This window comes from Geotrypetes seraphini, chromosome 4 (genome assembly GCF_902459505.1).
Source record: "Geotrypetes seraphini chromosome 4, aGeoSer1.1, whole genome shotgun sequence".
NCBI lineage: Eukaryota > Metazoa > Chordata > Amphibia > Gymnophiona > Dermophiidae > Geotrypetes > Geotrypetes seraphini.
The window spans coordinates 129,100,389-129,108,852 of record NC_047087.1 but is presented as its reverse complement, the minus strand read 5'-3'; positions in this window follow the sequence as shown (position 1 = coordinate 129,108,852).

Genomic DNA, 8,464 nt, shown 5'->3' with positions numbered 1-8,464 from the left:
AAGAAAGAAGATATCATCTTCCACCTCGATATGACCTGTGATATATTTAAACGTCTCAATCATATCTCCCCTCTCTCTACGTTCCTCGAGTGAGTATAGTTGCAATTTATTCAGTCTTTTCTCATATGGGAGATTCTTGAGCCCTGAGACCATCCTCGTGGCCATTCGCTGAACCGACTCAATTCTCAGCACGTCTTTTTGATAATGCGGCCTCTAGAATTATACACAATACCCCAGATGAGGTCTTACCATGGATCTGTACAAAGGCATAATGCTGATGAAACCTCTACGGATACAACCCATCATTTGTCTAGCTTTAGATGAAGCTTTCTCCACTTGACTGGCAGTTTTCATGTGTTTACTCCTAAATCCCGTTCTGCCTTAGAACTAGCTAAGGTCTCACCATTTAGAGTGTAAGTTCTGCACGGATTTCTGCTGCCAAGGTGCATGACCTTACATTTTTTAGCATTGAAGCCCAGCTGCCAAGACGAGGACCAATGTTCCAATAAGAGTAGGTCCTGCGTCATGCTGTCGGGCAAAGGGCTTTTACCTACTATGTTGCATAGTTTGGCGTCATCTGCGAATAATGTTATTTTACCTTGAAGCCCCTGAGTCAGGTCTCTTATGAATATGTTGAAAAGGATCGGGCCCAAGACCGAGCCCTGCGGCACTCCACTGGTCACCTCCGACGTATTAGAGAGGGTGCCGTTAACCACCACCCTCTGAAGTCTACCACTCAGCCAGTCCCTGACCCATGTAGTTAATGTTTCTCCTAACCCCATCAGGTTGTTTGTTTCTACCCCCCACTGCTTAGGCAGAACGGGTGAAGTCCCAAGAGAGAAAAGCAGTAAAAGCTGAGAAGCCAAAAATCAATGAAAACTGTTTTGGTTGATTGTTTGGACTGGCTATGATATACCAGGCATTGCCTTAAGAGAGGGGAGTATGCTGGCGAGTGTTCCCTAAGAGGGAACCCAGCTAACTGTGGGTAGGGATCCCAACAGAGACTATCATATTATTTGAACATTAATATTGGAGGCAAATGAAGTCTGGTGGCAATGAACTTTGAAATGAAACACAATAATGAGAATGCATGCTTTACCTAGGTGGCAGTGAAGACTGAACTGCAGGGAAATTGTCACTGGATTTAAGTCTGATATTTTGGGGGGTTTTCCTTGTGGACAAATAAAGTGTAAACCTTATTTTGAACTGAATCCAGAAAAATTCTGTGTTTTTATTTTCACCAACAAAATCAAAGGCACCCAAAATCTTGCCTGCAGTCCAAGTCGGGTCTTTTGCATGCCGAGAGCCTGGCCCAGCCACAATATGTATGGAAAGGGTTCAGAGTTAAAGTCCTGGTTAAGTAGGTGGTAAGGGAAGGAAGGGGATTTGTTCAGAGATGTTTGGGGGTTGCATAGAAGAAAAACTGTGCATTGGTATGCTAATCTGTGTTTGTTTTGAATTAAAAAAAAGAAAGAAATACAAGTGGAAATAAAGTAAATAAGAAAACAGATAAATGGGGATGGGGGTGGGGCAGGGGGTGGGGCAAGGCCAGGGGGGCCCAATATACTTGTGTGCCTAGGGGCCCTCAAAGAATTAATCCTGCCCTGCAAATAATGTCTGCAATCCCTCATTTTGCTTCCCTGTGGTACCTTTGACAAACTCTCTATAATGTATGTTGTACTTTCCATTAACATCCTGCTCCGAGACAATTATGTACAAAAGCATCAGCAGTTCAAATCAGTCTTCAATTCATTTTCTTACTCATAAAATCAACATCAGAGCACATGAAAAACCTTTACCTTCATATACTTATAAATCAAGAACTGACTACCTAACTAAACTAAATTATTATCTAATATAATAAAATGGTAGGCCGCGCATGCGCACTAAAAAAAACGTGTTCCCTGATCTGTTGCGAAAATACGACTGCGCATGCGCGGCCCCGGCGGCGGCTTTCAAATTTAAAAAAAAAAAATTACACAGCTGCGAGACAGGAGCTGCAGCAGCGGCGGAGACTTTCAACGACGAACCCGCTCCCTCTCCTGCAGCTCAGGCACCACAGAAGCTGTGAAAACGCGAAACCCGGTCCCCGCGTCTGCCTACCCTTCCCCCCAACACAGCGCATTTGCCCCCCCCCCTCTCCAGAACAAATTAAAAAATGGAGCCGAGCCGCCCTCTGCAACAGACCAGAGGAGTCCTTTGCCGCCCACCACCCTTCCCTTGCCGCTGACCCGACTACCTACCCGGCGATTTAAGCAGCAGTCTTCACACGCTGCTTCAGGCACTTCTACTGCCCTGAATTGCTCTGCCGCGTCTCTGATGATGTCATCAGGGACGTGCCAGAGTAAATCAGGGCAGTAGAAGAACCCGAAGCAGCTTGTGAAGACTGCTGCACAGGCTGCTTGAATGGGAGCAGGAAGAGGTGATGATGGACAGGGGGGGAAAAAGGAAGGGAGGCCTATTGTTGGACAGGGGGAGCAGGAAGAGGTGCTGATGGACAGGGGGGGAAAAAGGAAGGGAGGCCTATTGTTGGACAGGGGGAGCAGGAAGAGATGCTGATGGACAGGGGGGGGGAAATGAAGGGAGGCCTACTGCTGGACAGAGGGAGCAGGAAGAGGTGCTGATGGACAGGGGGGAGGTAAAACAAAGGGAGAAGGACTGCTGCTGGATTAGGGGAGCTTGAATGGGTGGTGGTGGACAGGGGGGAAAATGAAGGGAGGCCTAATGCTGGACAGGGGGAGCAGGAAGAGGTGCTGATGGACGGGGGGGGTGGAAATGAAGGGAGACCTACTGCTGGACAGAGGGAACAGGAAGAGGTGATGATGGACAGGGGGGGAAAAAAAAGGAAGGGATGCCTATTGTTGGACAGGGGGAGCAGGAAGAGGTACTGATGGGCAGGGGGGAGGTAAAACAAAGGGAGAAGGGCTGCTGCTGGATAAGGGGAGCAGTGAAGGGGTGGTGGTGGACACAGGGGAGGTAAAAAGAAGGGAGAATGGACAGGAAAAAGTGGCTAAGGAGACAGAGAGAGAAAGAAATAAAGACAGGCACACATATATTCTAGCACCCGAGGGAGGAAAATGCTGCACAGGGAAGTAGGGAGGGGGGAAATGCTGATGCACAAGGAAATGGAGGAGGAGGGAATGCTGATATGGCTACTGTACAGGAAAGTAGACAAGGGGAGATAAATGCTGCATAGGGGGCAGAAAGAGAGACAAATAGAAAGAAAGACAAATAACAGGAGGGAGGGAGACAGAAAGAAAAGAAGAAAGATACAAGGGCAGGGAGTGAGACGGAAAGAAAGAAAGACAGACATACATATATTCTAGCACCCGTTAATGTAACGGGCTTAAAGACTAGTCTTAAATAATAAAATGCTAGCCCGCGCATGCGCACTAGCGACCCGTGTTCCCTGATCCCTTTTCTGTAGTGGTGTGGCCGCACGACTGCGCATGCGCGCTTAGTACGTCACTGGCAGAAGACGAACCGTCACAGAGGGAGTGAACGCCGAGTCCTGTGGCACATTCGGATTGTGAGCAGTCCTGCCTTCGGTCCTGTCCCTGTTAAACCGGCTGGCAATAACAAAGCCAGATGCCATGGGTTCTTCCCTTTTGCCAAATTGCTAAAGGTTCTGCCGGTCTCGATCCTGCCCATCTCTGAAGTTACTTCCTGATTTTGAGGGGTGGGATCGAGACCGGCAGAGCCTATAGCGATTTAGCAAGAGGGAAAGCCCCTGTGCTGTCTGGCTTCGTTATTGCCAGCCGGTTTAATGGGACCGAGACAGGACCGAAGGCAGGGCTGCTCACAATCCAGATGCACCGCTGGCTCATCACTCCCCCCTCCTTCCAGCGGCCGGCAAACAATGCCTTCCTCCCTGCCATGATCCTCAAGGCCTGGACTGCAACACACTCAAAACGAGGCTCCTGCACTCCTGGACCGTAGAGCACACCCGATGTCGCTGCCGACACGGCAGCGGCTGACTCCTGCTTCCGACAGGGCAAAGCGACTGCTGACTCCTGCATGCAACTCCACGAAGGGCCGGCAGCTTGCAATTGGGCCCACAAGCCTTCCTCTGACGTCAATTCAGATGTCAGAGATAAGGTCTGGGCCTGGACCTGGACCTTCTCTCCGATGGGAATTGACATCGGGGCAAGTCTTGCAGACCGCTGGTCCTTCTCTTCCTTTCCTGCAATGGTGAGCAAGTCAGAGGGCGGTGAGGGGCTGGTGGGGTGGCAACGAGCAGCAACAGAACACCGGGGGGCGCAGAGGTATATTATCTCCATAAGACACACACCCTTTTTGGGGGGTGGAAAAGTGCATCTTATGGAGCAAAAAATACGGTAATTAAATCGGTTAAGTTTTAGTTGTTGAGGACAGGACACTGCAGTTTAACCATGTGAGGAACATATGGTAGGTGACAAAAATAGCAGAAACTGTGAACATGAACAGGGATGAAGCAACTTAAACTTCCTTTCTGTCGGTGGTGGGCCTCCAGGACAGAGAGCAGGAAGAGGGGGGAGGTAAAATAAAGGGAGAAGGGCTGCTGCTGGATAAGGTGAGCAGTGATGGGGTGGTGGAGGACACAGGGGAGGTAAAAGGAAGGCAGAATGAACAGGGGGAGCAGGCAAGGGGTGGTGATGGGCAGGCAAGGAAAAAAAAGATAGAAAGAAAGATACAAATACAGAAAGCGGCTAAGGAGAGAGAAAAATAAATAAAAACAGACACACACACATATATTCTAGCACCCGTTAATTTAACGGGTTATAAAACTAGTTATTAATATTTGTGTCTATTAAGAACTTGCAGCTATTATACTTTCTCATTCTACTCCCCTTCTATTTCTGTTACTGGTAAACCACAAAAGAACAGGAAGCAAGATCCTTTCCTCTGAATTTAGCTGAAACCTTTCTATCTGCCTTTATAAATTACTTTCTAAAGAATCTATGTGCTTTTCACAGCACTGGGGCAGTTAACCATCCCTGTTTACAAATGTTATCATCTAAGAGTCCCAATTTTCATAGCTGCTAATAACATCATGACCACAGAACTTGTTATTCTGCGTGACAAACCTAAATTTATACTTAAATTTCACTAATCCCTGGAGCCCTGCTAAAACGGAGAAAAATAACAGCTCTACTGCAGAAACTAATATTCACTCTCTATAATAATATCAACATTAATATGAACATAATGGCTCTATTTCCCTATATTCCTTTGATTAGTGGCTGTCATCATTGTTGGGGACAGTATAACACAGGAGAGTCAAATCCACAAACACAAAAGTGCACGACAAGGAGTGGAAATGTCCAAAAAAGACTGATGGACTCAGATGTATTTCACAAAAATCCTTTATTTCTTCAAACAAGTAACTCAATGACTCAACAGGTACATGTTTCGGCCAAGATGGCCTGCCTCGGGAGTCTACAATCATAGACAAACATATTAGTAACATAAGCAGTCAATACAATTAAAATGCATAATAAAACATTATGAAAAAAATCAACAAATAGTTAAAAACCATCATTCATCAATAAGATCACAAATAAATCAACTTAACACATTTTGAAGAGCAAATGACACATAAAAAAGAATAAATTGACAACAACCACAAACTTTAATTAATTGATAATGAAATAAAGAGCACCATCATATAAACATGACAATGGAATTTTATGGGTATGCATCATATGTGAACCTCCAAACCCATATGGAAACCTTCAAACTTTAATCAATTAATAATTAAATAAAGGACACCAATATAAAAACATGACAAAACCAGATGATATGTATGGCTTTTGTATAAAAATTAAAACAGACAAATTCATTTAAAAAAATGCATTGCAACAAGACCCTTAGGGCTCCCTTTACAAAGGTGCATTAGGGCCTTAACGCGTGGAATAGCGTGCGCTAGCCGCTACCGCCTCCTCTTGAGCAGGCGGTAGTTTTTCGGGTAGTGTGCGCTAATCTGGAGCGTGTGCTAAAAACGCTAGCGCACCTTTGTAAAAGGAGCCCTTAAAATTTATAAAGAATGTTTATACAAATATTGGTTTTAAAATTAAAAGCACCATATTAGAGATAAAAGAATAAATAAATGAATATAACTCATATGCAAATCTTCAAACTCTAATCAATTGATATTAAAATTAAGGCCACCCCTTCAAAAAATTATGTAAAAGTAAAAATTGATGGATTTGACTCATATGCGAAGCTTAAAATGAACAAACCCATTTCAAAAAGCCATTACAACAGAACATTAAAAGATATTATACATTAGTGGCTGTACATAAAACCACCACCAATAAAGACATAATATGTTGAACCAAAAAAGGTCTTACAAATAGAGACAATCAAAATACGTTTTAAGGATCTTATACTGCATCAATCATAAGTCAGAAAACCAAGCAAATAAACACAAGTAAAAATAAAATGAAATAAAATAAGCAATCAAAACATACTTTGCAAATCGCGTAATTAAATGAAAAAACAGGTCCACATAAAGGCATTTACTCGAATCATCCATGCACAGCTATGAAAAGCTAAATAAAAACACACAACTTTACTCTAAACAGTAAATGAAGAACAAAATTTAAAAACAGGTTAGTGTGAAACCGGCCAAACATAATGACCAAACAGCTGTAAACATGTAGTGCTAATCTAATGAAAGATGCAGGGGGACTAGCCAGCTAATTGCTGACAGCCAATGATAAATATGAACTAATGAAGCCAATGATAAATATAAACAAATGAAGAAAAAGACTTATCAGCCAGTGCACAGCAAGGCGGGTCTACATAAAAATAAGAGCTGAGGCACCTTCCCACCTAAATTGGCTATAAATCTAAAAGCATATCCTTGACCACCTAATGGTGTGCTCCGGCAAATGTAAAAATGAGTTAACATTGCAATAAAGTTAAAATTCAAATAGAGTAATGGCGAACGTATAACTATAACTAATGCCAACATAAAAGCGGCCAAAGAACGCCACCACCTAGACTTCCCAAAGAAACTGAGGCGTGTCCAGAACAAACACAAACTTACTTAGAAGCTCCGTACTGAGTGCTGGAGCGCAGTCACTTCCAAGTACATTCAAAGAAAAAATGGTGCCGCTAATAGTACCAGCTTTTATGCATACATGTGAACCGTAATCACTTCACTAATACAGCATGAGGATGTAACCAATCAAAAAATATAAAACCATATCAAAATGATGGTGCCATAGAACAAGAACAAACTTAAAAAACAGATTAAAACAACGGGAACACAGTTGAAAAAAAAACTTCCTATAAAAAGTGCCGCTATAGTACAAAACTGGGAACGCATGTGTGAAACGTCACCACACCATGACTGCAGCATGTGGAGATGTAACCTATCAAACAAAACTGAACAATTTAAAAAAGTGATATCAAAATCAAATTATAAAAACAAACAAAATAAAATGCAAAATAACAACAAATAAAAATGAAAATGCATATAATGATGTATGACAATCTTCTATTTGAACATGAAAGCAAAACAATAATAACAAGGTTTATTACTATATACAAACTATGGGGCTCATAATCAAAAGAGAAAAATGTTCAAAAACCGGCCTAAGTCGGCACTTGGACAATCATAAACGAAAGGCGTCCCAGTGACGATAATCAAACCGGGTTTTGGATGTATTTCTAAATGACGATATTGCTCTTATTAACCAAAAACTTTCCACCATTCATGATTGGTTAAATAATAATATTTCATTAAATATTTCTAAAACTAATACCATGTTATTTGCATGGAAAGAAGGCTTACATTTAACTGCTCCAATTTCAATTGATAATATTCCACTCAAATTAACTACTATTATAAAAATATTAGGGGTACTAATTGATCACAAACTTACATTTCATCCTCAAATCAGTACTCTAGTTAAAAACTGCTTCTATAAATTAAGGATGATCAGATCAATCCGTCCTCTTCTTGATGCTAAATCCCATACAGTTTTAATACATTCCCTTGTAATATCCAAAATTGATTATTGTAACTCTCTACTCAAAGGCATAAATTTAAAAGAAATAAAACGTTTACAACTAATCCAAAACACCGCTATTAAACTCATATCTGGTTCTAAAAAATATGATCATGTTACTCCACTACTACGAAAAGCTCATTGGTTACCAGTTATACATAGGATAACATATAAAATCGCCCTTTTAACTTTCAAAACAATACAAACACACACCCCAGTATTCATTGACAGACTTCTAATCCCATATGACCCACCTAGAGCTCTTAGATCCACTTCTCAACATACTCTTAGTGTCCCATCTCTAAGGATAATAGGTTCTCGCCGTACCACAATCTTCTCGGTAACTGTGCCTATGATTTGGAATTCTCTTCCTATATATATAAGATCCGAACAAAATATACAGAAGTTCAAAAGCAATCTAAAATGTTTTCTTTTTAAAGATGCCTATAATTGACTATTTGATT